General features: G+C 42.7%; 1 long non-coding RNA gene across 1 annotated transcript in view; it reads left to right on the forward strand.

Moving 5' to 3' along the window:
* Positions 1–22218, forward strand: part of LOC104989352 — a 32768-nt gene extending 10550 nt beyond the window's left edge. The window contains exons 2-3 of the long non-coding RNA XR_825362.1: positions 13538–13588; positions 19070–22218. This is a non-coding gene — a long non-coding RNA (uncharacterized LOC104989352). The remainder of the gene's footprint in view (positions 1–13537; positions 13589–19069) is intronic.
* The last annotated feature ends 686 nt before the right edge of the window (positions 22219–22904 follow it).

Consider the following 22904-nt stretch of genomic DNA (forward strand, 5'->3'; position numbering starts at 1 on the left):
TCCACAGTTTCTTGTGATCCACACAGTCAAAGGCTTTGGCATAGTCAATAAAGCAGAAATAGATGTTTTTCTGGAACTCTCTTGCTTTTTCCATGATCCAGCGGATGTTGGCAATTTGATCTTAAGCATTTGAATGCAGAGTTCCAAAGAATAGCAAGGAGAGATAAGAAAGCCTTCCTTGGCAATCAATGCAAAGAAATAGAGGAAAACAACAGAATGGGAAAGACTAGAGATCTCTTCAAGAAAATTAGAGATACTAAGGGAACATTTCATGAAAAGATGGGCACTATAAAGGACAGAAATGGTAGGGACCTAACAGAAGCAGAAGATATTAAAAAGAGGTGGCAAGAATCCACAGAAGAACTGTACAAAAAAGATCTTCACGACCAAGATAATCACGATGGTGTGATCACTCACCTAGAGCCAGACATCCTGGAATGTGAAGTCAAGTGGGCCTTAGGAAGCGTCACTACGAACAAAGCTAGTGGAGGTGATGGAATTCCAGTTGAGCTATTTCAAATGCTGAAAGATGATGCTGTGAAAGTGCTGCACTCAATATGCCAGCAAATTTGGAAAACTCAGCAGTGGCCCCAGGACTGGAAAAGGTCAGTTTTCATTCCAATCCCAAAGAAAGGCAATGCCAAAGAATGTTCAAACTACTGCACAATCCCACTCATCTCACGCGGTAGTAAAGAAATGCTCAAAATTCTCCGAACCAGGCTTCAGCAATATGTGAACCGTGAACTTCCAGATGTTCAAGCTGGTTTTAGAAAAGGCAGAGGAACCATCTCAATTATTCAAGTCAAAATCCTCCCATTCCTACCAACTCATCAGAAAATCCGGTTCTTGCCACCTCCAATAGTATCTCAAATTTTTATCATCTTTTCATTTTCACCACAGTCAACCTTGTCCCCACAACTGTCACCTGGAAAGTGTGGAAGGGAGGGAGCTCTCTTAGCAACAAGCAACATGACAAAGCTCTAGTGGTTTTGCTTGGCTGCAGCAGCCCAAACCTCTAACCTGGTCTCATGCCCTTAGTGAATCTATAGTGCTCTGGTGAAATGAGCTAAAAAGCCCTCTGTATACACCAACCATACACAAACAGTTGTGTTTGACTTCAATTTTAATAGAAACACAATATTTTCCCAAGATGGGACAGGGTGAGAAAACCAATAATTGACTATCCAGAAGAGCTCTGGATTGGGACTTCCCTGTGGTTCAGTGGTTAAGACTCTGCACTTCCACTGTAGGGAAGTGGGTTGGATCCCTGGCCCGGGAACTAAGATCCCTGAGTGAATGCTGGGTGGTGCAATCAAAACCCCACTCCCCCAAACAAAAAGAAAACAAACAAAACCAAAAAAGTTCTGGGCTGACTGTTGGGGAAGAGGAGAGGGGCAGTATAGCAGAGTGGTCAAGGCTACCGCTTTTGAAATATTAATGATTCTGTTTACATAACTGTTCTACGCTGTGAAAATAAGTTCCTCAAACCTTATTTGTTTCATCTGTGAAAAAGGAATCAATAAGAGGACCTCTTCATAGATGGTTTTGTGGAATAAATATGATAATCCACATAAACCCAGCACATGGTTGCCACCACGTTACTGTGTTATTTACTGAATACAAAGTACTTTCCTTTGGAAAAGGATGCTCACTGTTCTTAGAGCTCCACAGGACAAGTGAGGACCAACAGCTAGATCGTACAGGAAGGAAAATTTGTGCTTAAAATGAAGAACATTTTTCTACTGGATACAATGGCACTACCCGGGGAAAAGTTGCTTCATTAAGTAGTGAGTGTTCTGTCACTAGAAGTGACAAACCCAAGCTAAATGACCGTCAGGGAGGATGGTGAGAGGATTCTTCCAATGGATCAAAGGTTGAATCAAAGTAGCATTTCCCAGGTGCAAAAGCCTTAAACTATGATCAAAACCAAATTCGTGTTGGAAAAACTGGATATTCACATGTGAAAAAAATGAAGCTGGATTCTTAGTTCACATATATAAAAGAATTAACACAAAATGGGTTAAAGACTTAAGTGCTTTTGGAAGAAAACAGGAAGAAATAGTCATGATGTTGGATTTAGCAATGATTTCTTGGCGATAACACCAAAAGCACAGGTAACAAAAGAAAAAAATAGATAAACTGGACTGCATTGAAGTGAAGAATTTTGTGGGCCAAAGGACATTATTAAGAAAGTGAAAAGGCAATCCATAAAATGAGAGAAAATATTTGTAAATCAATCTGATAAGAGGTTAATATTCAGAATATATAAAGAATTCCTATAGCACAACAACAACAAAACTTGATTTTAAAATAGGCAAAGGATTTAAATAGATATTATTCCAAAAAAGATACACGAATAACCAAGAAGCACATGAAAATATGCTCAACATCACTAATCATTGCTTGCTTGCTCAGTTGTGTCCAGCTCTTTGTGACCCCATGGACTGCAGCCCACCACGCTTCTCTGTCCATGGGACTATCCAGGCAAGAATACTAGAGTGGGTGGCCATTATGTCCTCCAGGGGATCTTCCCAATCCAGGGACTGAGCCCTCATCTCCTGCATCTTGTGCACTGCAGAATTCTTTACCTGCTGAGTCATCTGGGAATTCTAATTATTAGTGAAATACAAATCAAAACTAAGATAAGATACCACTTCACACCTATTACGATGGATATAAGGAAAAAAAAGATAATAAGCATTGTTAAGGATGTGGAAAAATTGGAACCCTTACTCACTGCTGGTGAGAATATAAAATAACACAGTCACTAAAGAAATCACCATAACAGTTCCTTTAAAAATTAAAAATAGAATTACCATATAATCCAGCAGTACAACTTCTGGGTATATACCCAAAATAATTGAAAGCAGAGCCTAGAAGACATATTTTTATACCATTTCACAGCAATACTATTTACAATAGGCTTCTCTGGTGGCTCAAATGATAATCTGGCTGCAATGCAAAAGACCTGAGTTGGGAAGATCTCCTGGGAAAGGCAATGGCAACCCACTCCAGTATTCTTGCCTGGATAATTCCATGGACAGAGAAGCCTGGGAAGTACAGTCCATGGGGTTGTTGCAAAGAGCTGGACACGAATGAGAAACTAACACACACACACACACAAAGGCAGAAGCAACACAAGTGTCAATGAAAACCAGAATTTATATGTATGATGGAATATTATTCAGCCTTAAAAATGAAGGAAATTCTGATAAATGCTACAACATGGATGAACCCTGAGAACTCTTTGTAAAGTGAAGTAAGCCAATCACAAAAAGACAAATGCTGTATAATTCCATTTATAAGGGTACTTTGAGTAGTCAAATTCATAAAGTAGAATAGCAGTTGCTAGGAGTTGAGGGGAGGAAGGTCAGTTCAGTTCAGTCACTCAGTCGTGTCTGACTATTTGCAACCCCATGGACTGCAGCACCCCAGGCTTCCCTGTCCATCACCAATTCCTGGAGCTTGCTCAAACTCATGCCCATCGCGTCAGTGATGCCATCAAACCAGCTCATCCTCTGTCGTCCCCCTCCTCCTCCCACCTTTAATCTTTCCCAGCATCAGGGTCTTTTCCAGTGAGTCGGTTCTTCATACCAGGTGGCCCAAGTATTGGAGCTTCAACTTCAGCATCAGTCCTTTCAATGAATATTCAGGACTGATTTCCTTTAGGATTGATTGGTTGGATCTTGCAGTCCCATGAACTGTAATCTGCCAGGCTCCTCTGTCCATAGGATTCTCTAGGTGAGAATACTGGAGTGGGTTGCCATTTCCTTCTCCAGGGGAACTTCCCAACCCAAGAATTGAACCCAGGTCTCCCATATTGCAGGCAGATGCTTTACCAACCGAGCTATGCGGGAAGCCCACTGGGAGGGGGGTATGGAGAGTTATTTTCTAATGGAGACAGATTGAAAAATTTAAGAGATGGATGGTGGTAAAGGTTGTATAACAATGTGAATGTACTTGATGCCTCAGAATTGTACATTTAAAAATGGCCAAAATAGCAAATTTTATGTTGTAAATATTTTACCACAATTTAAAAAAATTTCATCAATGTATAAAATATATGTATTTCATCCTGACAAATTTAGGTTTAATTCCAGGAATGCAAGAATGGCTTAACATTAGAATATTAATAAATCAATAGACTAAAAGAGAAAAAAAAAAGTGATTATCTTAGTAGGTGCCAAAAAGCAATTAAGACAATTCAACATTGTGATTAAAAAACGAGCAAAACGTCTAGCTTACTTAGAACAAACTTTAAAAAAAAAACAGTAAAACTTACCTACCAAAACCCTAAAGCAGATATACTTCAAAGGGGCAAAGTATCCCTTGTAAATGTCAAGAATAAAACAAGGTTGTCCACTGCGGCAGAGGCTGCAAGCTAACTGTCCTGTGTTAAACCGTCTCCTTGTCTTCCTTTGTAACATAACCTTAAATTTTCATTTGAATAGAGGGGTGCCCCCTCAAAAAAACTTATCTCAAACTTTCCTTAAAGCTAGGGGAGATTATGTGAATATGTTCTGGCTGATGAAGTATAATCAGAAATGTAATGTGGGAACTTCCAGTAAAGTCATGGGGAAAAGAGACACGTGAAACATGCTTTTGCTCCTTTTCCTTCTCTGTCTCTTGCTCCATCTTTCTTCCTGTAACATAGCTGTGCGGTCGGATCTCTGGCAGCCTTTCTGGACCATGAGGATGAAGACCTCATAAGGATGAAAGGAACGTGGGTTCCTGAGGACTGCTATGGGGAAGAACCACCATACGAACCTTAAATTGCCTACCTCTGGACTTTCATAACCTGAGGAATTCTCTACTACTGCAATTTTGTGGCTCAGCTACTCATAGACAAAGTAAACCCTATTTGAAATACTCTATTTCTGTTTGATATTTTACCAGAAGTCCAAGAGATGCAATAAGCAGGAAATTAAAACATCTACTAAGAGAATTTAATACGATTGCTGGATACATTTTCAGTGTGTCAAAAGCAGTTGGTTTGTATACACTAAGATCAACCAACGAGAAGTTTCAATTTTTAAAAGCATTCATGATAGCAAGAGCAATTATTGCTAGGATTAATCTAACAAAAGAGCTTTATGCATTAAAATTATTGAACTTTATTAAAAAAAATAAAAGCACACCTGTATAAATGTATCATGGTCAGAAGGATTTTTAAAAATGAGTAAAGGGAAACCTCATTAAAATGAAGTCAGAAGGCCAGAAGGGGGAGCTCTCATATACATACTCTCATAATACAGATCCCAACAGGAAGAGATATACCTTACATTTCCGGAAGGAAGTGACACTACTTTACTACAGGAGAAGAAAGATTTTCTCCTTGCCTCGCAACAGTGTATGTAGCCAATGAGTAACTGTCACAACTCAGCCAATGGAAAGCCACTATACTTCCAATTTCCACTTTCCTCTAATGGACTATTTATAACAGCCCATCCCAAGTTCCCCTTCTTCTCTATAGAAGACTTTCTTCTTCGTTTTATGAGACTTCCACGTGGTTTGCCATAGTTGCAGGTCTCAATTGCACTTCTTTGCTGCTCCCAAAGAAACCCATTTTGCTGGTAAAAATAACTGACTAGTTTTATTGTCTTAGGTTAATAGCTTCATTATGCAGAGATGTCGATTCTTCCCAAATTAATCAACAAGTTCAATGTAATTTCAATTAGAAGGCCAAAAGGACAAAGAACTTTAGCCCTGCGCTTGGAAAATTGCAAACTCTTAAAATATAGTAGTTGCCTTTATTGAAATCCAGTGGAGACAAATAAGCCATTGGTCTCCAAACTTTGTTCTGTCCTGTTCAGTCTCATCTTAAAATTTATATGAATGAGCAAAGAGAATAGACAAGATCATTTTTTAAAAAACAATTATAATATGAGGAGAGCATGCTCTGTGTAGGGGTCCACAACCTCCAGGCCAAAGACCAGTACCTCCTGTCAGATCAACAGTGGCACTAGATTAGAAATTAAATTCACGATAACTGTAACGTGCTTGAATCATCCTGAAACCATCCCCCCACCCCAAGTCCATGGAAAAATTGTCTTCCATGAAACTGGTCGCTAGTGCCAAAAAGATTGGGAACTGCTGCTACGTAAAGCCAGAGCTTCACTGTCCAATATGATAACCACTAGCCACATGCGGCCACTGAGCATTTGAAATCTGGTTAGTTCAAATTGGGGTATGCTGTACGTGTAACATATGGGTTGTATTTGGAAGACCTAGTACATCAAAGAAGAAAAATACCTCATTAATTATGTTTTATTGATTAGATAACTGAAATAATATTTTAGCTATACTGGAGTGAATAAAATATTATTAAATAATTTTAACTATTTCTTTTTTTGACTTTTAAGAAAAATCAAGTGTTTTGTTTTAGTAAAATTGTAGATTCACTTATCTCTTTTTTCTCATTGTTTGAAAGCGACTACTAGAGATAAGTGGAGCAGTATAGAGAGCCTAGAAATGGAGCTGCTGCTGCTGCTAAGTCGCTTCAGTCGTGTCCGACTCTGTGCGACCCCATAGACAGCAGCCCACCAGGCTCCCCCGTCCCTGGGATTCTCCAGGCAAGAACACTGGAGTGGGTTGCCAGGAGCTACGTGTGTTCAAAAATGAAAGACAAAAACAATGGCATTGTATAACCAACAAGGACCTACTGCATAGCACAGGTGACTCTGCTGAGTATTCTGCAATAACCTAAATGGGAAAAGAATTTGAAAAATAGATATATACATTGTACGGCAGAAACCAGCACAACTTTGTAAAGGAATTATTCTCCAATTAAAAAATAAATTTAAAAAAGATACATGATATATAACTAACTCACTCTGCTGTACACCTGAAAGTAAGGCACGTTGATAATCAGCTACACTCCACTGTAAAATAAAAAAAATTTTAATGTAAAAAAATTAATGCTTAAAATGCAGTGGCATTGCAGAGCAGTCAAGAAAGGGTGTCCAAGTCAATAAATGGTCTGAACCAACTGGTTATCCATATGAAGAAAAATATAATGGCATCTCTATTTCATATAGCTCACAAAATCAATATCTAAGGAATAAAGATCTATGTATAAGAAATGAATTTTAAAATTATAGAAAACATATAGCAGAAATCTTAATGATCTCAAGGCAGTGCAAAAAAAAAAAAAAAGCACACAGCATAAAGGAAAAGATTAGTAAATGTACTGACTTTATTTATAATTTAGCCAAAATTAACTACAACTGTAAACTTCTGTACAACAAAGATACTCTAAAGAGTGTGAAAAGATGAACGACAGACAGATTAAAGGTAGTTTCCACTAATACAACTGGAAAAAGCATTTGTATCAAGAATTCATAATCCCTTAAAATAGTTAAGGTAGATAATGCAATAGGAAAATGGGCAAGGGGTAGAAACAGGCACATTCAAATGGCAAAAGGAACTTTTCCCTCTCCAGCCATATGGGAAATGCAAATTCTCATTTTCCATCCATCATCTTTCAGAGTCAAGTGCAGATGAAGATGCAAAGCAACTAACTCTTAGCTGCTACGGACCCGAAGTGGTAGTTGGTGGGCAAGACTGACAAGTTTATCAACATCTCATCAAAGTAAAGATGCTCATTGCCTGAAATCCAGAAATTTCACTCCTACACATGATCCTAGAGAAAATTTCACCCACACATATAAGGATGCTCTTTGTAGCACTGCTTGAAATAGTGAAAAACTGGAAACTTCATCATCCAAAACTGGAATAAATATACTTTGGGATATTCATTCACAGCATTTTCAGTGAGTGCTCCAGCGCTGCCTGTAGATGGATAGGAAGATCCAGAAAAAAAAGGAAGTTGCTGAAGGATATGGACAACATTTGAATAACTTTTCCAGATAGGCAAAATAATGCTATATATATATATATAGTATTGTAGCCATGTAGAGGAAAAGTATTCAAACTTGTCTATGGTACTTCCCTGGTAGTTCAGTGGTTGAAGACGCTATGCTTCCAATACAGGAGCATGGGTTTGATCCCTTGCCAGGGAACTAAAGATCCCCTGTGTGCCAAGCAGTATGGCCAAAAGTAGAAAAAGAAAAAAGAAAAATCATGCCTAGCAATGATGCACAGCAAAAGTTGACAGGGGTCAACTCTCAACAGGCAAGGGCTCAGGGAGGCTTACAGGTGGCAGGGGACAGGGGGGTTCATATCATTAAAACAACAAAAAAAATGAATCTCATGAAAATATGGTCATGTATGTAGGATTTGACAAAACTGAGTGATGGGTACATCCATGTTCACAGTATTATTCTACCTTTTTGCAATATTAGGAAATATTACAATTTTTTTTAAAGGAGAAAGGTAGTGAAAAAAATTAACGATATTTCAAGGGAATTCCCTGGCAGTCAAGTGGTCAGGATGTTGTGTTCCCATTATAGGGGGCTTGGGTTCAATCCCTGGTTGGGGAACTAAGATCCCACATGCCATGGGGCACTGCCAAAAAAAAAAAAATTAACTGTCTTTCTATATACCAACAAAAATCAGTAATGTACTGGTTAAAATCATAATATTTAAAATATCAATATATTTTTTCTTAAATCTAGGAATGTATTAAGCTATAAAATGTCTCTGTGGTGGGGCAGAGAGAGCTTTCTGGGTGTTGATGTTTTCAAGGGGGCTCTATGATGAATTAACATGCACACATTGGAGGCTTCTCTTGGAGTACCCAAGGCATTCACTGTCCTGTGTTAAGGGCTCTGAGACGTTCTCTGATACTGAAATTTATACAGCTTTCTGAGCCAGCCCTGGTGCTTCAGACAGTAAAGAATCTGCCTGCAATGCAGGAGACCCAGGTTTGATCCCTGGGTTGCGGAGATGCCCTGAAGAAGGGAATAGTTGCCCACTCCAGTATTCTTAGCAGCAGCAGCAGCGGGAGGAGACGGAGAAAGCAATGGCAACCCACTCCAGTACTCTTGCCTGGAAAATCCCATGGACAGAGGAGCCTGGTAGGCTGCAGTCCATGGGGTCGCACAGAGTTGGATACGACTGAGCCACTTCACTTTCACTTTTCACTTTCATGCATTGGAGAAGGAAATGGCAACCCACTCCAGTGTTCTTGCCTGGAGAATCCCAGGGACGGGGGAGCCTGGTGGGCTGCCGTCTATGGGGTCGCACAGAGTCGGACACGACTGAAGCGACTTAGCAGCAGCCAGTATTCTTGCTTGGGAAATCCCATGGGCAGAGGAAGCTGGTGGGCTACAGTTCATGGTGGGTTTCAAAGAGTTGGACATGATTGAGCAACTAACGCTTCTGAGCTTTTTCAAACATCTCAGGATAGAATACTCCCCGTCTGAATGGTTTCACCTTGGGAAAGGCTGCCTAGTTACCTCCCAGTCTCCTTCCAATCCTCAGCATCACTGTTCTGCCACTGACTTGCCAAATCACCTTTTGTCTTGGGGCCTCAGTTTACTAAAATAGTAAAGGGTGTGTGAAGTTCAGACTCTAAGATTCTCTTCCCTGTTCCCAGCTCTAAAACCCCACATTGGAGCCCAGCCTTAGAATGACATTTCCACTCAATTTTATTCTTTTTGCTCAATTAACTTTTTTATGATTTAACTGAAGCAAGTTCATGGTAGAAGAATTACAAAAATGCATAGAAGTGAAATAAAAAGGAATTAAACCTATTACACATACCAACATAGGCCCTTTTGCAAAAGGTATGTGATTGCTAGCATTTATGGAATGTTTGTCCAAAGCATTGTGCTAGAATAGAACTATTCTTATCCTCATTTTATAGAGGGGGAGACTGAGGGTCAGAGTGTAAAGTCACGTGTCCAATGTCACACAGCTTACAGAGCTCTCACCCAAGTCTTCCTAAGTCTGCAGCATAAATTCTCAGCCACTAACAAATAAGACCTCCCCATTGGAAGGGAGTCTTCATCACTGTGAGATTCCTTTTCCTCCCGGCCCCCTAAGTCCTTTCAAATTCTCTCATCTCAGAGGAGTCCTGGGAGGATATTATCTCCTCCAAAAACAAAAGCAGAGCCTTCCCAGTAGAAGGCCCCATGTCCCTCCCCTGTATTCAGTCCATCTTATCTCTAGAAAAACTATGAATTGCTGTGGAGAGGGGGAAAAGAATCATCCTCTCCCCTCCCCAATTCTACCCCCCAAATCGCAGGATTTGGAGGTAAATTCACAGGCTGGAGAGAGAAGAATGGGTGTATAATTAAATTTCAAATTGACTATTGTTTTATGTGAAACTCTGATAAAGAGAACACAATGGCTACCCATGGGGGCTGGGAGATGAGATTTCCCTAGTGTAGAATTCTAGAAGACAAGTTTTGAGTTCTAGAGCCTGGGTCCCCCCACTTCCACCCCACCCCTGACAGGCAAGCAACGAGGTTGAGGACACCAGGGAAAACTGTGAACTGGGGCGAAGACCCAGCCAGGGATAGCTGGCTTGAACTGGTCTATTCAGAGCGGGAAACAGAGGCAGGATGAGTTAGCTGCTATATTAATAGAAACTGAGGGGCTAGAGCTGCAGTGTCCAACAGAAATGGAATGTGGACCACAAATTACAAATTGTAATTACATATATACAATAATTATAATTGCAAATTATATGCAAATTATCTCCTTTTAACTTTTGGCTACATTTTACAAGGAGGAAACTGAGGTTCAGAAGGGTTACATTTTTTCCCAGCACACAGTAGAGACAAAGAACTGGCCCTTTGGGTCATTCCTGGTACTTCTGCTAATAATCAACATTGGTTTTTCACTCTTACTATTGAGAATTCACTAGGTGCCAGGCTCTGGGCTGACCATTGATACTGTGAGGGAGGTACTGTTTAAGATACCAGATTTAGAGAAAGAAACCAAGGCTCAGAAAGGTGGAGTAGATTACCTAAGATGCCGATGTCAGGCTTGAACCTGGAGGTAGGTTTAATGACAAGACTCTCGCTGTGAACCTCAGAGACCAAGGAGACTTTGTGGTTTTCACCCTGGGGCTGCTTTGAAAGGCCAGGGGACGTGGGGTAGGTAGGCAGCATCCTGCAGCCCCACACTTTAAACCAAAGGCTTCCTGTGTATGATTCCTGCAAACTGGCTTCCAGTAAGATTTTCCTTAAAGAAAGAATGCCGCTGCCTTTTTTTTTTTTTTTTTGCTTGAAAACCACCGACCAGCCCACAGTCTCTTATTTACAGGAGAGGAAACCGAGGCCCAGAGGTGGCAAGTATCTGAGGTCCTTCTGCAAGTCAGGACCAGAGCCACGACCAGAACTGGGTTCCGGTGGCCAGGCCCTGCCCGGGAAACTGCCCACAGGGTGTGCCAGGGCCTCCCTCCTGCTCCTCCTGGCTCTGCCCAGGGAAGGGCCAACTGCTCTGTGTCCCACCACCTCCTCTGACTTTTCTCGTGCCTGTTTGGGTAACTTTTTGACCTGTTCCTTCACACAAGCTCTCCCTGAGGCGTGGCTGCCTCTGTTACTTGTCCCAGGGAATCCTGGGGCCTTGGCTGTGTGACGGCCCTGGCTTGGCCAGCCCGATGGCAGACAGTTGTCAAACAGGCGGCTGTCTGGGCGGACAGGGGACTGTTTACCCAGGGCCGGGCCCAGGCAGGGGCTTGCAGCTTCCTGGCCCATCCAGCCCCTCAGCACACTGACTCAGCTGTCCCCTTCTGACTCTTCTCATTCCACAAATATTTATGGAGCGCCTACTGTGTGCCAAGTGCTGTTCTACATGCTGAGGACGTCGCAAGGCAGCCAGATTCCCTGTCTTAATGGAACTTCCATTGTAGTGGAGGAGACAGATGATAAACAGAGCGGTGAATCCACAATTCCAGGGCTGTAGAGGATAACAAGATTGATAATGATGACTGGAGGAGGGGCCATCTGAGATGGGGGTGGTCAAGGAAGGCCACTCTGAGTAGGGGACATTGAGTTACGAACCAAATTGGGGAGTTCCCTGGCCATCCAGTGGTTAAGAATCCACCTTCCAACATAGGGGACGTGGGTTCGATCCTTGGTTGGGAAAATAAGATTCCTCATGCCTCAGGGCAACTAAGCCCGTGCGCCATGACAAGAGAAGCCCCCATGGGCTGTAGCTAGAGAAAGTCCAAGTGTCACAACAAAGATCTTGCCCAGCGGGGTTGGGGGCAGGGGGAGAAATGCAAGGAGAAGACATCAATTTGGGGAAGATCTGGAGAAAGGGTGTTCCTGGCAGTTGTTGCTGTTGTCATGTAGTGACCAAGTCGTGTCTGACTCTTTGTGACCCCGTGGACTGGAGCCTACCAGACTCCTCTGTCCATGGGATTTCTCAGGCAAGAATACTGGAGTGGGTTGCCCATTCCCTTCTGCAGGGGACCTTCCTGACCTGGGGATTGAACCCATGACTCCTGTTTGGCAGATGGATGGATTCTTTACCACTGAGCCACCTGGGAAGCCCAGGCAGAAGGAACAGCAAGTACAAAGGCTCTGGGGCAGGAATGTGCTTGTACGATCGAAGGATCCTAGGAGGGCCCAAGGGGGCTGAAGTGGAGTGAGCAAAAGGGAGGAAGACAGGAGAGGCCGACAGGGCAGATGGCTTTTAGGGGGCCCTTGAGGTGAGTGAAAGCGCTCAGCTTTTCTTTTCAGCCTGACACAAAACAATTAGAAGGTGTTCAGCAGAGATTTTAAATGCAATTGGATCTTGAACTTCTAACTTTAACTCTGCCTTTTCCTTCTGTGGCTTTCGGTCCCAGGACTCTTGTTTTAAAGTACAATTGAGGATGTTTGAAATATTGTTTCATTATTCCCTTTTCCTCTTTAATTTAAAAATTGTTCTGGGACTTCCCTGGCAGTCCAGTGGTTAAGATTCCACGCTTCTACTACAGGTGGCATGAGTTTGAACCCTCGTTGGGGAACAAAGATCTCACATGCAGCATGGTCCAGCCAAAAAAAAAATTTTTTTTAATTAAATTAAATTTTAAAATAATTTCAAAAAATTTATTAACACAATATAGGTACACAATTGAAAAAAATCAAATATTCTAAAAAAGTATTTGATATAAATAGCAGTAGTTACCCACACACTCTTTCCTGAACCTGATTCCCACAGCTCAAGGGCAACCCCTTGCAACTATTGGGTTGGCCAAAATGTTCAGATTTTCCTGTAAGATGTTATGGAAAAACCTGAAAAACTTTAGCTCAGTTTTCCCTGCTCCTGGTGTTTTCCTTTGTATTTCTAAATATCGTGGCTATACTTTTTGATTTTTCACTCCCAGATGTTGTGGGTTAATTTGCTAATAGGAAAGATGCTATAAACTGTTTGCCAGTTTGGAGGTAAGTTAATACGCATCGTTTCATTTGCCAGGCCTGGCAAGCTGCAATCCATAGGGTCGCAAAGAGCTGGACACGACTTGGCAACTGAGCAACTACCTCTTATTACTACTATCCACAGCTGATGGAGTCCGTATATGAACAAAGGCCTTTATATGCAATATCTCAGTTAACCTTTATAATAACACTGAAAGGTAGGTGTTGGCCAACTTAATAATGTTACTAACACTTAAATCCACTGGAATTGGTTGCAGTTTGCAGAAGACCCTTGGACCCATACCCTGATTACAGAGCTGCCCTGAGAGGTAAGCAGAAACAGCATTACTAATCTTATTTTTCAGAGGAGGACCTGGAGGCCAGAATGACAAAGGAAATTCTACCTATCACAGTAGGATAGGTAAAATAAAATCCATCTTCCAAACAAGGAAGGACCCTGGGTCCCTGCATGAAAGAGACAAATTCTTCTATCTGATATTTTGGTTTTGTTTATTATACCAGCTGGTGTTGTCTTTACTAATGTAATGCCCAGATTTGAATCCTAGCTCTGCCTCTGATAGTCTGGGTGGGTAGGTTATTTAACCCCTTTGAGCCTTGGTTACCTCTTCTGAGAAATGGGTATGATGACAGTACCTACTCAGTGGGCGGTTGTAAGGATTAAAGGAAGTAATTTTTATAAAGTGTTTAAAACAGTGCCTGGTCCATCCTAAGTACTATACGTGAGATAAAATAATCAACAAGCCCTACTGTATAGCACAGGAATTCTACTCAATACTCTATAATATCCTATTTTATATATATATACACACACATATAACTGAATTTCTTTGTACTACACCTGAAAATAACACAACATTGTAAGTCAACTATACTCCAGTATAAGATAAAAATTTTTTAAAAGAGAGAGAAGAAATAAACCAGAGCTAGAGAATGAATAGACCAGGACCCATATCCAGGCCTTCTGATACCAAGTTCGGTATTTCACCCCAAAGCCCCACACATTTTCATTCCTTTTATGATTTTTATTATAATCTGCCCATCACATCTATTTTGTTTATCTATAATTATTTACTTGATAATTTTCTTTCTTTTGAAGATGTACATTAATCTTTTAAATAATATTTTATAGTAGTGCTTTAATATGTTAGTTATACATTTTTCTAACATGCGGTAAAATTAATAAAATTTAAAAGCGTTTGTCCATGTACTACCCAAAATCAGCCCCTGTTCCCTGTGGGGACACTTAAGGAAAAAATATGCTATTTTTAGATCTATAAAGAACATTTGGGAACATTCTGTCCAGTGGCTTTAAACCCTTTTGACCATGACTCTGAGTAACACATTTTACATCACATACTTTATATACAGTGGCAATAAAGGTGGTAGTCAAAACACAGACTCTGGGGTCCGCCTGCCTGGGCTGGAACCTCAATCAACGTCACCTCTTAAGGCATCTGTCACTTTCGCCGAGTGACTCAGCCTCTCTGTGCCTCCATTTACTCATCTATAAAAGGGGAAGGACAGTAAAAGCCCCTCCCTCACAGGGTTATTGTGAAGATAAGGCGTTGATATGTGGAAAGCCCTAGTATGTGATCTATGAATGGTTGGTATTATCACAACCACACACACATATCCATAAGCATGTAGAAAAGAACAGAAGTTTCACACACACAAAATCTCCTATACATGAGAGGCACTAGGCTGTTTTCTGTTCTATTTTACTTCATTTAAAAAAAAGTAGTCATCCTTGTTAAATTTCATTAGTCTATTTGTGATTTATTATTCATGCTCTTTGCTGTGTGAACAATATACTTCAATAAACATATTTTTAAATAGTACATGTTTACTCAGAGAAAAAGAAATGAAAATGAAAGAAATCAGTTAATTATGTGAACATCAAAGATCTGAAATTACTGTATCCTGCACAGCTAGGGTGTATGATTCACTGTCCCTAACAGCATAGATACTGCTGGTCTGTAATTTCTTTTATAAAAATTAAAAAAAAATTATTTTTAATTTTTTTCTGTTTAATATTGAAATAATTCTAATAAACATGAAATATTAGATACATAAAATTCATCTTATAAATACTTTAGGATTTTTAATATCACAGAACAAAAAGGTTTTGTATGATTTTAAAGGGCATATTTTATATTCAAATTCCAAAAATCGTCTGAACATTTCTTTTTAATTTTTTTTCCTCTTTTTTATTTTTTTTTTTAACTTTTCAATATTGTATTGGTTTTGCCATATATCAACATGAATCCGCCACAGGTATACACGTGTTCCCCTCGAACATTTCTCTCTAAACTACGAATAGATTTGTTCTGCTCATCTGTAATGTCTAATAAAGACTACTGAATTGTACTCTAGGAATTATATATGTGGGGCTTCCCAAGTGGCACAGTGGTGAAGAATCTGCCTGCCAATGCAGGAGACATGAGAGACTTGGGTTCGATCCCTGGGTGGGGAAGATGCCCTGGAGGAGAGGATGGCTACCCACTCCAGGATTCTTGCCTAGAGAGTTCCATGGACAGAGGAGCCTGGCAAGCTACAGTCCACAGAGTCACTAAGAGTCGGATATAACTGAGCATGCATTCCCGAATCTTTTTAGGAACAAGAAAAATAATTCATGGAGAAGGAAATGGCAACCCACTCCAGTATTCTTGCCTGGAAAAATCCATGGACAGAGGAGCCTGGCTGGCTGCAGTCCATGGGGTTACGTGACTGAGCATGTGTGCATGAGGGTGGAGGGTGACGGGTTGGTAGCAATAAACTGGTAGAACTAAAAAAATAATAATAATAATAAATCATGAAACAATCAGAAAAACCCCAAGATAACTGTGAAGAAAGGGTGGAATTAGCTGCAGTCAAATGTTAGGTAAAATCAGTGCTGTGCATGGCCAGGCTCTGGGTCTGTACATCTGCTGTCCCCCTGCCTCTCTCCTCCCGCTAAACCTTCAGGTTCCAGTTCAGATCTCAGCTCCCTCCTCCAGGGTCAAGAGGCCTCTGACCCCTTCCCCTCTTCCTAGGCCCCCTTGTGCTCCCACAGTGCCCTATTCACACCTGTTACAGCACTTTGTTTTTGATTGCTGCCGGTCCATCTGTTTACCACCACCACCCCCAAACTGGACACTCCCCAAGATTTGAAGCCACACTTTATAGTCTCCTACATTCCCTCAGTGCTGGGCAGAATGCCTTGCATACCATAAGCCTGAGGAGTCGTTTGTTGAAGGAATGAACGAGTGAGCAAGAGCCTTCTGGATGGAGACAGAATGCTCTCTGAGTATCCATATCTTCTCTTTATAAAAGGGGACAAAACAAGGCCATGGTTTCCAAACTCTAGCTGACCCAACACCCAAAATCACTTAAGGACTTAACAAAAATTTAAAGGCTCTTGAAACTCTTTCCAGGAGATTCTGGTTTACCAGGTCTGAAATGGAGCCCCAAGGTGTCAGCTTAAGTAACTTTCCCAGGGGCTTCCCTGGTGGTCCAGTGGTTAGGGCTCCACACTTCCACTGCAGGGGGCATGGGTTCAATCCCTGGTCAGGGAACTAAGATCCCTCTGGCCGCAATGCACGGCAAAGAAAAAGAAAAGAAAGTTTCCCATAAGCAGGAAGATTTGTAAACCACTGAATCAGAGGGGCTGAAATCAAATTGAGGTGGGACAGGAAGATAACATGGGGAAAAAAGCAGGAAGGGAGGGGAGACTATATTTAGGGAATGAAGGGTGGAAACAGCCATGCCTGGTTATCAGATATAGTCCTGTAGCCAGCCAGCAACTGGGGTTCTACCCAACTTTGGGCTCATTAACCATTCAGGGAGACAAAGCATTTTATAGTTTATGATACCTTTTCTTCTTCACGAGTTCATGGAGTCTTCACAACAACCAAAATTCACTTGGTTGATGAAGAAATTGATGATCAGAGATGGGGGCGAAGTGTCTGGCATCACGCAGCTTTAAGTGGGAGAGCCACTTAACCAAATGTTGTCTCCTCTGATAACAACCTCTAATCTAGTCTGAGACTGATGCCATTAGTCAAAGGAACTAGGCACTACTGCCCTGAAGGAACCAGTGGACAGTCACCATCGATCTCTTTACTTGCAGATACCGCTATCCCAATACAGCCCACCTCATCCATCTATATACCCATCTATCTTTTCATCTACCTACTCACCCATCACCTCCTTCATCCATCCATCCATGCACATTTCTAGTTATTTATTCATCTACTTACCATATCCACCCACATATCTCTCCATTCTTTCCATTCATCCACCATACCCATTTACCCATCCATCACATCTATTCATTATTCCATCCATCCACCTGCCCATCTGCCCATATTCCCTGTTATGTATTCATTTGTCCCATTCATTCATCATCTCTCCATATCATGCCCATCCATCCATCTGTCCATGCACTAGACCATCACATTGGTTCATCAAAGCATCTACCTATCTACCCATCCAGGTATCCATTTATTCATTTATTTATTCATTCATCCACTTTCTCATTCATTTATTCATTAAGTAAATGTCTATCATAATCTACATGGGGCCCCAGTCCTGTGGTAACCTGGGGTATAACAAGAAGATCAGACAAATACAGACCTGGCCTTCGAGGAGATTTGAGATGCTTTCAAGAATGACAAAGTCCCAAAGGGCCAAAATAAATCATTAAGGAAACTTGCTGAAAGCAAAACAAGGGTAGGAGAATGATGAAGCCAGGAGCGAGGTTAGCACAAAGACATGGCATCTTATCCTCACAGTTGCTAAGGGCAGCCCCAAATCTGGCACTGAGCTAGGTGCTGATACCCAAAACAAATACTACCACACGAGTCACAGTACATTCATCTCTGGCAGATCCGACTCAGCTGCTATTCCTGCTTCCTTGTAACAGTGGTGTTACACGTGCCCAGGATACATTTGGAAATGGCAGGAGACATTTTTGGTTGGCACAACTGACGGGCAGTATGCTACTAGCATCTAGTGGGTTGAAGCCAGGAAAGCTGCTAAACATCCTACAGTGCACAAGCCAGTCTCTTTACAACAAAGAATTACCCAAGCCAAAATATCAGTAGGGTCAAAGCTGAGAAACCCATTACAAGGGAACTCCAATTTGGTTTGCAGCAGCATTGTGTCAGACCCCAAGAAGAGACCATGGTTGGTCTAAGCCTGTGTTGGCTTTCTCATTTCTTTCCACTAGACACTTTCCAGCTTTCTGTGAACTAAGGAAGTCTGTTGGGAGATTTTCGGGAAATTTTTGCTTTGGGGGAAAATCGGGCTTTGAGAAAAACCCCTTCCAGCTTCAGACAGACCCCTTCCAGCTTAAGTGCAGACATGATCTCTGATGCTGTGACAGCCACCTTAGGTCTATAATGGGACAAACCAAAAACCAAAAGCCAACAGCGAGGAAGGCAGGGAAGAGGGAAGGGAGCAGCATGGACCTGGTTGACATTGTTGATCATTGTCCTAGGGCTATTTCTTGGAATCTCCATTAGTTCATTCATCCAACAAATGATTACTTGTGCCTGCATGAGTGCTAAGTCGCTTCAGTCCTGTCCAGCTCTTTGTGACCCCATGGACTGTAGCCTCCAGGCTCCTCTGTCCATGGGATTCTCCAGGCAAGAATACTGGAGTGGGTTGCCATTCCCTTTTCCAGGGATCTTCCTGTCCCAGGGATTGAACCCATGTCTCCTGAGGCTCCTGCATTGCAGGCAGATTCTTAAATGCTGAGCCATCAGGGAAGCCCAACTGAATACTTACTGAGCACTTATTCTGTGCAGGTCACCATGGGAGACAGGCAAGGCTGAACAAAGGACTGAGGTCCATGGCCTCATGGAGTTTACAGTCTAGTTGGGGAGACAAGACGCCACAGTGCACAGTTACTTGATCAGTGATGAGAACTACAGAACAGAATCCAGTGCGCCATGGATGCGTTTCAAGACCAGGGAAGGGTCAAGTTTGCTTAGGACCACCACGCCGAAGACAGTCCATTAAAGACTCTCCTACTGAGACTTCCCTGCTGGTCCAATGGTTAAGAATTCGCTTGCCAATGCCGGGGACATGGGTTCAACCCTTGGTCCAGGTAGATTCCACATACCTCGGAGTAACTAAGCCACAATGACTGAAGCCTGTGTACCACAACAAAAGAAGCCACCTCAATGAGAAGATTGCACATTGCAATGAAGAGTAGCCCCTGCTTGCTGCAACTAGAGAAAGCCCACACATAGCAAAGAAGACCCAGCATAGCCAAAAATAAATAAATAAAATTAGAAAGAAAAAAAAAAGACTATATTTATCCTACTAAGGTTTAAAAATGTGAGACAGCATTTGGGATAGATTTCATGCTTATTCTGGGTCAGGCGCAATTCTAAGCACTTGTATATTCATTCATACATGTGATCCTAACCTTGCCCTCCATCACCTCTCCCAAGGCTCTGCTGTGAACAATGTTGCTTACTCAGCAACTTACCTTTGTGATTGCAACCTTTAGAGACTATTATCCCCAATGGAGAATTTCAAAAGAAAGAATTTTATTCAAAGTACTTTTTTGTTTTTAAAATCAGTAAGTGCATCTTTCCCAGAGCCTCGAAGCAGACTGCCCTCGTTTATTTTACAAATGAAATGTCTGAGACTCAGAAAAAGGTAGGTTACACAGCTTGGGGGGGAGGGGGGAGGGAGGCAGATCCAGAATCTAACCCAGATTTATTTTATCTAAAAAGCAAGGTCTTTTGGTCAATGTCACACACACACAAATACACACATCAGCAAATGCCCAGTCATTTCCAGGACAGCAGTGTTGCCTTGTTGATGAACATGAGAGCCCTCCTTTCTCTGCCCAGCCATACCTGTAGCTGAGCCAAGAGGGGTCAGTACAGATGGATGATGTCAGGTCTGGAGTCAGATGATTTTTTTAAAAACAATCCTAAGCATTAGTTTTCTCTTCTATCCTTAGACATAATAGTGTTGTTTACCTGAGACAAGTGTTTTGAAAATTAAGTGCAGTAACAGGAGTAGAACATCCGTCCATCCATCCATCCATCCATCCCTCCATCCATCCATCCATCCATCCCTCCATCCATCCATCCATCCCTGTCTGACCAATTGGGAGACGATGAGTCTTCCTCCAGCTACAGGATCAGCCAGATCTCACAATTGTGTTTTAACCTTGGATGAAGCCCCTCAGGCATACCCAGCCCTTTAGCTATGCAATCTCCTCTAGCCACCGCCCCCTGTGAGATAGGTCCTGTTCTCTCCATTTTGCAGGTGAGGAAATAGATTGAAAATTGGGAAGTCACTTGCCCAAGGTCACACAGCCCTATAGGATAGGGCTCCAGGCGGTTTTTTTGGTTCCACAGCCTCAGCTATTTGCACTGCACCTTATACTGCTCCTGGATGCTGGGTCAAAGGGCGAAGATTCCCTTGGACCAGTCAAGAGAACAGTCCCTGATTCCTTGAGGCCATCTTCTCTCCGCTCCTGATGATATCAAGTAACACTAACTGTCCTTAGGATGTGCGAGGAGCTGAGGGCTTAGCGGGAGGGTTCACACCCTCGCCTTCCTTTAGACTTGCAGGCTGTCCCTAAAACACCCTGTGTCCACTTCAGAGAGAAGGCAGCCAAGGCCCAGAAATGATGAGCAATTTGTGTAAAGTCACGGAAACAAGAGCCAGGATCTACTGGATTTTCGGAGGCCAAGCTCTGCACATGAGTGTGATTGAATCAGCTTATAAAATTCACCGACTTTTTGAAAATCCAAAATGTGCAAAAAAAGTGAAAACAAACGTTTACCTGAACTTCCTTCCTCCGAAACAAAGCTGTTACCGGTTTGGTTTCTTTGTGTCCTTCCGCTAATTTTCTACGCAAACACACACGTATGGGTACATACATATGCGTATATCTGTTCTCAGAAATGTCATATGCTATAGGCTCTTCAGCTTACTTTTTTTTTTCACGTAATGCACTTGAAGGTCCTTCCCTATCTGTACACAAATCTTTTTTTTTTTTTTTTCAACAACGGGATAATATTCCATCCTAAAGAGGCATCATGTTTTATTTACCCATCCGCTACTGCCCGACATTTGGGGTTACCTCCAATTTTGGAGTTACACGCCGAACATCAAAGCCCCCTGCGCTTCACCGTCAGCGGACACACTCTTCCCTTATCCCGCATCTAAGTTACACACTTACAGCAAAGATGGTTTTCGTTTTCCAGTGCCCCGCTCTGTGCGTCGCTTTCTATGGCTTTCCCTTGCAGAATGATCCAGAGCTGACGGCCCTCGGGTCCAGCCAACTCTTCCCTTGGGTCGTATCCCACCTAGACCTGAAGCCAGCTCGGAGGCCGAGGCCCCGCAAGCCTCTCTGCGGGATTCAGAGTGGGAACGATGCTTCAGCCCCACGTTTAGTGGAATTTCAGAACTACTCCGGGATGCATCCCTAGGAAGGCGGTCTCTCTGGGCGGGCTAAGTGAGCTGATCCCCTTCCCCGGGCTTCCACGAGCCCTCCGAGCGCTTCCCACACTTGGATACGCCAGGCCTCAGTTTAGGAGCTTAGTCAAGAGGTCACTCGCCTCCCGGGGGCTTCCTGCCATTCTGGAGAAGCCCTTAAGGGTCTTGGGGGCCCTAGGAAACACACGGAGGCCATCCCATGCTCTCCCAAACTTAACGGTGGTCCCACCACGTCCAGGCTTCCCTAAGCCCCAGCTACAGACCCCACTCACCATAGGGACTCTCCACCGGAGCCCCGAGGGGCGCGTTCACGCTGACCATGGCGGAGCCCACCCAGCCGGAGACCCGGGGGCATGGAGGAGCCGGGGCCCCAGGCACACAGCAGCAGCCGCGGGAGCCAGTCCACCAGGAAGGCAGTGAGTGCAGCCAGCTGCCACCGCCCGGTTATCTTATTGATTCTTCTAATCACCCAAGGTGGGTGGATACGTTAAAGAGTAACCAGTCACTTAGGGAACCTGCGGCTGGGGACTGTCATTGTTGCCATGGCAACGACAACCTGGCCAGACCAGAGGTCCACTAGGGCCCCAGTCTTGCCCTTTGGGGTTGGGAGGCTCTTGGAGCCAGAATATGGGGGATACCAGCCCCTTCACCCCCAACTTAAGGGAAAGGACTGACCAGGACGGGATGAGGAGGTGAGAGTCCAACCTGGGTTGGGTTTTATGGCTCCAAACAATGGGTGTGGCAAGAAGCCGGAGGGAGGGGTAGAGGAGAAAAGGAGGAAGCTGGGGGGAGTGTATTTATTGAGCACCTACTGGGTGCTGAGAGTTACATACAGGCATTGCCACATTTAAATTAAAATTTAGGATGAGGAAATTGAGGCTAAGGAAGAAGTTACTTGCCCGGAGTCTCCCAGCTGGTACAAAGAGGAGTTAGAATGACAACCCACGATCTCTCCATTATCTAATGTATATTTTTTGAGTGCCTACTGTATACTGAGCTCTGCGCTACACTCCAGTGATATAGAAATGAGCAAAGAGACATCATCCCTGAGCCCATGGAATTGTGGACTAATGGAGGAGATGGGCATCAATTAGATAACGTTAAAGATATACTATTCAGGGACTTTCCTGGCGGTCCATTGGTGAAGATGCCACATTCCCAATGCAAGGTGTC

This window comes from Bison bison, unplaced genomic scaffold (assembly GCF_000754665.1).
Source record: "Bison bison bison isolate TAMUID 2011002044 unplaced genomic scaffold, Bison_UMD1.0 scf7180017864154, whole genome shotgun sequence".
NCBI classification, from domain to species: Eukaryota; Metazoa; Chordata; class Mammalia; order Artiodactyla; family Bovidae; genus Bison; species Bison bison.